At 34.6% G+C, this 8,495-nt stretch overlaps 1 non-coding gene across 1 annotated transcript; it reads right to left on the bottom strand.

Moving 5' to 3' along the window:
• Window positions 1–840: 840 nt before the first annotated feature.
• LOC131170831 (small nucleolar RNA R71) lies at window positions 841–947 on the bottom strand. The gene has a single exon (XR_009141598.1). It is a non-coding gene; the product is annotated as a small nucleolar RNA R71 (small nucleolar RNA).
• Window positions 948–8,495: the final 7,548 nt, after the last annotated feature.

Genomic DNA, 8,495 nt, shown 5'->3' with positions numbered 1-8,495 from the left:
GGGATTAAAATTTATTGGATTTTGTGTTTCTTTTGTTAGGGTATTTTGTTATTAATTTTGTTTGTGAGTTATTGCTATTTTCAGGTTTTTGGAAAAAAAAAATTACGATGTTACTATTTATTAAGAATTTTGGTTGAATTTGGAGGGTGGCTCATACCTATTTTGAAGGAAACGACACTCTGATCAAGACTAATCAATCCATAGGATTCCTTGGCCCCACCCTCTTGAGGCCAAATTTGATTGTTTTCTAGGGTTTTGAGGCATTTTTTCTGTTGTTATTTTGATTTCTTTTTGTTTATGATAAGAACTTCTCAATCTGGTGAGTTGATCTTTGATCTAGAAGTAGAAAAAACAGCTAAATAGTTGAGAAAATTGGTTAAGCAGGCTAAGCAGATTCCGAGTCTATCTAAAGGAGTCTAATCTCCAAGGGAGTTAAGTTCAGATTTGGATTTGGATTCAAATTCCAAAAACGAAACCATGGCTGCTAGAACTTTGAAAGAGTTGGCTGCTCCTAATCTAAACCAACAACCTTTGTGTATTCAATACCCTACTTTAAATGTTGCTTTTGAGTTGAAATCTGGACTAATCCATTTGTTGTCTAAGTTTCATGGTCTTGCAGGTGAGGATCCACATAAGCATTTAAAAGAATTTCATGTTGTGTGTTCCAGCATGAAACCTTAAGGAGTTTCAGAGGATCAGATAAAGCTTTGGGCTTTCCCTTTCTCACTGGAGGGCACAGTTAAGGATTAGTTGTATTACCTCCCTTCTGGATCTGTCAACTCATGGAATGGGATGAAGCAAATATTTCTAGAGAAGCATTTTCCTACTTCCCGTGCTATCAAAATAAGAAAAGAAATTTGTGGCATCCGACAGTACAATGGAGAGAGTTTGTATGAGTATTAGGAGAGATTTAAGAAGCGGTGTGCAAGCTGTCCCCATCATCAAATAAGTGAGCAGCTTTTGATTCAGTATTTCTATGAGGGACTTTTACCAATGGACTGCAGTATGATAGATGCTGCTAATGGAGGAGCTTTGGTTGACAAGACACCAGAAGAGGCAAGGAGGCTGATTGCTAACATGGTAGAAAATTCTTAACAGTTTGGAATGAGAATGGATCACACACCCATGAAGGTTAATGAGGTAAGTACATCTAACCTTGAGAAACATATTTCTGATTTAACTTCTTTGGTGAGGCAGTTACCTGTAGGGAACATGCAAACTTTTAAGGTATGTGGAATTTGTTCGACTTTGGGTCATGTTACTGACATGTGTCCTACATTACAAGAGGATGAATCAATGCAACATGCTAATGCAGTAGGACATTATGGACAGCCACAACGCATGTATGATCCCTATTCTAGTACTTAAAATCCAGGATGACGAGATCATCCCAATTTGAGCTATGGGAATCAACCGGTGCAAAGCTGATACCACCAGCAAAGACCACAAGTGAATCAACCACAACCACAACCACCTCCACCTTCGCCTCCCTCAAATCAAGCTGGAAGCTCAAGGTTCTGGAAAGCTCCCATCAGAAATAGTAATGAACCATAGAGAAAATGCAAGTGCAATACTGTTGCGGAGTGGGAAAGAAGTTGATAATTAGACTCCACATGAGCCAATAAAAAAGAAGAAGCAAGGAGCAACAGAGTCTGAAATTCCTGAAGTTGAGGTAAATACTGAACCTAAACTGAATAAGGTTAATAATTCGGTTCTTCCTCCATTCCCATGCAGGTTAGCTAAAATTAAGAAAGAAGAACAAGAGAAAGAAATTTTGGAGACTTTCAGGAAGGTAGAGGTCAATACACCTTTACTTGATGCAATCAAACAAGTTCCCAAGTATGCTAAATTCCTTAAGGAACTATACACTACAAAGCGCAAGTTGAGGAATAATGAGAAGATCAGTGTGGGGGAAAATGTGTCGGCATTAATTTAGCAAAAATTACCCCCTAAATGTAAGGATCCAGGTTTGTTTTCTATTCCCTGCAGAATATGTGATTCTAGATTTGAAAGTGCAATGGCAGATTTAGGAGCTTCTATTAATGTTATGTCAAATTCAGTTTTTCAAACTTTAAATTTGGGTCCTTTGAAAGAAACCAATGTCATTATTCAGTTAGCTGATCGTTCTAATGCTTATCCATTGGGAGTTGTTGACGATGTGTTGGTGCAGGTTAGAGGATTGATTTTTCCTACAGATTTTTACATTCTGGATATGGAGGATGATAGTGCTCTCTCATCAAATTCAGCTTTGATTTTGTTTGGAAGACCTTTCCTAAAAACTACAAACACAAAAATTGATGTGGATGATGGTACCTTAACTATAAAGTTTGATGGAGAGACTGTAAAATTTAATATCTTTGATGCCATGAAGTATCCTGCTGATGACCATTCAGTTTTTTCTATTGATATTATTGATACAATTGTGCAAGATGTTTTTGAGTTAAGCATGGAGGATGCGTTAGAAGTGGTGATTAGTCAAGGAATTCAAGAAATTAGTACCAATCAACCATTAAGTGTAGAGGTTCAAGAGGCAGTAATGGCATTACAGTCATTACCTCCTGTTCAAAAAAGGTATGAAGTATCAAAGATTGATTTACCTGTATCTCACACAAAATTATTACCTTCTGTGGTGCAGGCACCAGTTCTTGAACTCAAGCCTCTACCTAAGCATTTGAAGTATATTTACTTGGGAGACAATGAGACACTTTCAGTTATCATCTTAAGTAATTTAACAAAGATTCAAGAAGAAAGATTGACTAGGGTTCTAAGAGTACACAAGGAAGCAATTAGATGGACAATAGCTGACATCAAAGGTATAAGTCCATCAGTGTGCATGCACAGGATTTTACTGGAGGATGAGGCTAAACCAAGTAGAGAAGCTCAAAGGAGATTGAACCCACAGATGATGGAGGTTGTGAAGAAGGAGATTTTAAGGCTACTGGATGCAAGAGTTATTTACCCAATTTCAGACAGCAAATGGTAAGTCCAATCCAAGTAGTGCCAAAAAAATCAGGAGTCACTGTGCTAGCAAATCAAGATAATGAACTTGTTCCAACAAGGATTTAGAGTGGATGGTGAATGTGCATAGACTACCGCAAGCTGAATTCAACAACAAGGAAGGACCACTTCCCACTACCATTCATTGATCAGATGCTTGAGCGGTTAGTAGGAAAGTCTTATTTCAATTTTCTTGATGGCTTTCTTGGATATAATCAAATTGTGATTGCACCAGAGGATCAAGAGAAGACTACCTTCACTTGCCCTTTTGGAACTTTTTCTTTTAGAAGGATGCCCTTCGAGCTTTGTAATGTACCTGCCACATTTCAGAGATACATGGTAAGCATATTTTCAGATTACACTGATACTTGCATTGAGGTGTTCATGGATGATTTTACTATGCATGGTGATTCATTTGATGCATGTTTACATCATTTAAATTCTATTATTGAGAGATTCATTGAGAAAAATCTTGTTTTAAATTATGAGAAGTGTCATTTTATGATGGAACAGGGGATTGTTTTGGGTCATGTTATCTCTAATAGGGGTATTAAGGTGGATATATCTAAAATTGATTTAATTATGAACTTACCCTACCCCACAATTGTGAGGGAAGTACGATCTTTCCTTGGTCATGCAGGTTTCTGTCGTAGGTTCATTAAGGATTTCTCTAAGATAGCATTGCCTTTGTCTAGACTCTTGCAAAAAGATGTTTCTTTTGAGTTCAGTGAAGAGTGCAAGGAGGCGTTTGACAAATTAAAATCTGCATTGACATCACCCCCTATTATCCAGGCTCCTGATTGGACAATACCATTTGAAATTATATGTGACGCGAGTAATTATGCAATGGGAGTAGTTTTAGCGTAGCGTGTTGGGAAGCTATTTCATGTGATTTATTATGCATCTAAAACACTCAATTCAGCTCAATGCAATTATTTTACGACTGAAAAAGAGTTTTTAGCTATAGTTTTTGCTTTAGATAAATTTTGATCATATTTGCTTGTTCTAAAATAATTATCTTCTCTGATCATGCAGCGTTGAAGTATCTCTTGGAAAAGAAGGAAGCAAAACCAAGGTTGATTAGATGGATCCTTCTGCTGCAAGAATTTAATCTTCAAATCGAGGATAAGAAGGGAGTTGAGAACTTGGTAGCAGATCATTTGAGTAAGTTAGTGACACAAGAAGATCCACTTCTTTTACAGAAACTTTTTCCTGATGAGCAATTATTTAAATTGCAAGGTATGATCCCTTGGTATGTTGATTTGGTGAATTATTTGGTTATTAAGGTTGTGCCTTTTGATTTGAGTAGAGCTAAGAAAGAGAAATTGAAAAGTGAGGCTAAGTACTATGTGTGGGATGACCCGTATTTGTGGAAATTTTATTCAGATCAAATTATTAGGAGATGTGTTCTTGATAATGAGATTCAATCTATTCTTGCTTTTTGTCATGCCTATGCATGTGGAGGTCAATTTGGACCCAGGAGAACAGGTAAAAAAAAATTAGATTGTAGTTTTTACTGGCCCACTATATTTCGTGATTCATATTTGATTTGCAAAAATTGTGAACAATGTCAAAGAACAGGAAGTTTAAACCGTAGGAATGAGATGATTCAGAATCCAATACTTGTTTGTGAGATTTTTGATATGTGGGGTATTGATTTTATGGGTCCATTTCCTTCTTCTTTTGGCTTTGTTTATATATTACTTACTGTTGATTATGTTTCGAAATGGGTGGAAGCCAAAGCCACCAGGACTGATGATTCTAAAGCTATTGTAGGTTTTATCAAGTCAAACATTTTTAGCAGGTTTGGAATTCCTAGAGCTTTGATTAGTGACCGGGGCACACATTTTTGTAATAGAATTATTGAGGCATTATTGAGGAGATATGGTATTTTTCATAGAATATCTACAGCTTATTATCCTCAAACAAGTGGGCAAGCAGAGGTGTCTAATAGAGAGATCAAGTCTATTTTGGAAAAAACAGTGAAGCCAAATAAAAAGGATTGGAGCCTTAGACTTGATGATGCATTGTGGGCTTATAGGACTGCTTATAAGACACCCATAGGTGTGTCCCCTTTCAGATTGGTATTTGGTAAGTTGTGTCACCTTCCTGTGGAGTTAGAAAATAAGGCTTATTGGGTTGTTAGACAATGTAATTTGGATTTGGATAATGCTAGTGTGGAAAGAAAATTACAATTACAGGAATTAGAAGAAATTCGACTTGAGGCTTATGAGAACTCTAAGATCTATAAAGAAAAGACAAAGGCATTCCATGACAAACTAAGGAAGTAGTTTGTAATTGGGCAAAAAGTTTTTTGTATAATTCCATATTGAAGCTGATGCCTGGTAAGTTGTGTTCTCGTTGGATTGGACCCTTCATTATTACTAATGTATTTCCTTATGGTGCAGTTGAAATTCAAAGTTTAGGAACTAATAAGGTATTCAAGGTCAACGGTCATAGACTCAAGCCATTTTATGAAGGGTTTCAGGAGCATACAGTGGAGGAACTCAAATTGAGTAACCCAATTTATGAGGATTAAGGAGCTTTGCCATGTCGAGCTAACAACATTAAACAAATGTGCTACTTGGGAGGCAACCCATGGGTGGCTTGTTAGCCACAATCATATTTGTTTTCTTTCCTTTATTTTATTTTATTTTCTAGCATTTTTTTTTGGTTTTCTTTTCTTTTCTTTTCTTTTCTTTTGCAATCTTTTTAATTGTTTAAAAAAAAATAATAAATTTGTTCTTATAAGCTTGATTCATGATTCTATATTGTTTTCCGGAGAGAAGTGCTTTGTCTTTGAAATAACTTTTCTACTTTAGATTAAATTTTTTAGACTTTAGGCAAGGTAATAGTAACTCTAATGATGGATTTTCCCTATTCTCCATACCATAGAGAAATTTTTTTCTGCATAAATCATTTAGGCTTGATTTAATGGTGAAATGATTAGTTATGTGTGCTTTAAACTAGTATTATGCATATTTCAGAACTTTGTTTAATCTATCAGGGCACTTTATAATATGTAGATGTATAAATTGGGAGAAATAAAAGGTTGAACTTGAAAATTGCTCTGCTATTTTAGTTAAACAAACTAACCAGGGGTCTTCATGAACCCCGTGTCAATTCTCAGGATAAAAGCTAGCTAGGATATGAGCAAGGTACTTTTTTGAAGGTGACGGTTGAAATAAAAAAATAAAAAAAAAACTGTGACAAGAGAGAAGTACCAATTTCAAATATAAATAAAGGGCATTTCTATCTCTCCTAAGATTTGCAAAGAGCTATAATTGTTGTGCCTTGATAAATTAACCTTGTGTTTTGGTATGTATTGATTTAAAATTTTATGAAACTTTAATTGTGTGAGCTTAATTGATTTTAAGCCTTTTGTTTTATGTTGGAAAATTGTTGATATATTGGTATGGTGTTGATGGAAATTGTTGTGATGGTTATTACCTTACTTGCCTCTTCTTTCAAACTTTTAATTTTTTGTTAGAGAATGTTGTGATAGGGTGAAGTTAAGGAACTTCTAAGTTGAGTTGATTGAGAATTTAAGTCATGCTTGAGAATAAGCATGGAATAAGTGTGGGGGAATTTGATAAGTGCATAATTTATTAATTTTACTTCTATCACTTTTAGTGTTTCTAGAGTATCTTTAAGCCTAATTCAGTTGATTAGAGTATAATTATCTATTAGACATATGTTTAGAGAGTTGTTGAAATAATTGTGTTAAATGGAGAAATTTTTAGCATTTGCATTAATTTGACTCTTGCTACATTTTTCAAGGTTTTGGTGAAGTCCCAAAACATAGAAGTGTGGAAGAAAACTTAGAAAGGTCGAAGGATTTAGAAACGTCATTGATACAAAGTACACAGGTCGTGTAAGCACAACCACAGACCCTTGTAACATTCTGCCAGAAGAAATCCAGAGAATCGAGGAAGAAACAAAGTACACGGGCCGTGTAACTTGACCCGTGTAAATTTGGAGACCCATGTAACTTTTTTTGCCAATACTAAACATACCCATTTAGCTCCAGTAAGTTACACGGCCCTGGGCCGTGTAATGATACACGGGCCGTGTATCTGTCGACAATCAGTTTTTTGATTTTGCTCCAGTTGCAGTTTTTGATAGAGACTCTAAAAAAAAACTAACCCTAGACCATTTATTATAAATAGAAAAGGCAGTAGCCAACACAAGCGATCCCAATTCAATAACCTCTCCATTCGTCTTTTAGAATTCTTCTTTTTCTTCTTTAATTTTCTGTAAGCCATGAACATGAGTGGCTAAGTTTTTAAATTAGTTCAAGGGATTCAAGTTCTTTTGCTTGATTTGTGAGACCAGGTTCTTAATTTAATTTATGTCTTTTTGAATATCTATTGTTTTCTGATTTCTTTATCTTTGATCTATTGAATGATTTGCTAAAAAGGCCTATTAGTTAATTGTTTGATGAGATCAATTGCTAGTTCATCTTCATAATCCATAATTGTTGTGTAAGATTGAACATGAGTAGCAATTAGGTTTTATTGATTATAATCCCAATTTTTGATAATAACCTAAGGAAACAATAGGGTGGATTAAATGATTTATGCTTCATAAATTGTTGTTCAGCTTAACTACTTCCTTGTCTTAAAGCATTTATTAATTTGATGAAGATTGCTTAATACCAACTCAGTTAATAATTAGAGTCAATAAGAGTGCTGGGCTCGAATTGATGAGTATAGGGAAGGCAGGGGTTTATCTCGCTGTTTGGTAAATCTACGTTAAGTATTCAATAAGAGATAATTGTATTTCTTTTGTCTATGATCAAATCAATGCATTGGAATGAGAATTGCCTTGGACTGAAGTTTGTTTAATTTGAGAGTTTCTTATTTATTTTTAGATCTTAATTTTGAATTGTTGATTTTTTCTTTGGATTGCGAATTACGCGCCCCCCCCCCCCCCCAAACCTTTATTTCTTTTTTTCCATTACACAAGTGCATGAAAATCCAACAATTCAGTCTCTAGGGTTCGACCCGGATTTACCACTTACTGCAGAAAATATTTCATAATTGGTGATTTCAGTTAATTTAATTTCTGGTGGATTCGACACCCATCAATGGGTGTGCATGGTTTGGGCCTTATTATACAATTGTTGTATACTTTAAGGCCCATAATTAGGCCCATGCTTAATTAAATTGTTTAATTAGGAATTTTAATCATAAAATTAATTTTTGAAAATTGTTTTCAAGGTATTAAATTTGGAAAGAGTTTCTAAATTTAAATTTATTTGAATGAGATTCAAATCTAAATTTTTTGGTTGAATATGTGATATTCAATTTATTTTCTAGTATGTATATTTTATTTAATTGTTAAATTTTAATATGCATGATGGATGATCATGGACAATAAAAGACCAATGTAATTGGATTTATTTTTTTTTATTTTTCTTTGGGTTGTAAAATAATTAATTTTATTTTAGTGGCATGTATTATAAGTGTTGTAATAATTTGGGTTGTAATTTCATT

The sequence above is a fragment of the Hevea brasiliensis genome, chromosome 11 (genome assembly GCF_030052815.1).
Source record: "Hevea brasiliensis isolate MT/VB/25A 57/8 chromosome 11, ASM3005281v1, whole genome shotgun sequence".
Lineage (NCBI taxonomy): Eukaryota > Viridiplantae > Streptophyta > Magnoliopsida > Malpighiales > Euphorbiaceae > Hevea > Hevea brasiliensis.
The sequence above is the reverse complement of the archived record's forward strand: the minus strand, read 5'-3'. Positions and strand labels throughout refer to the sequence as shown.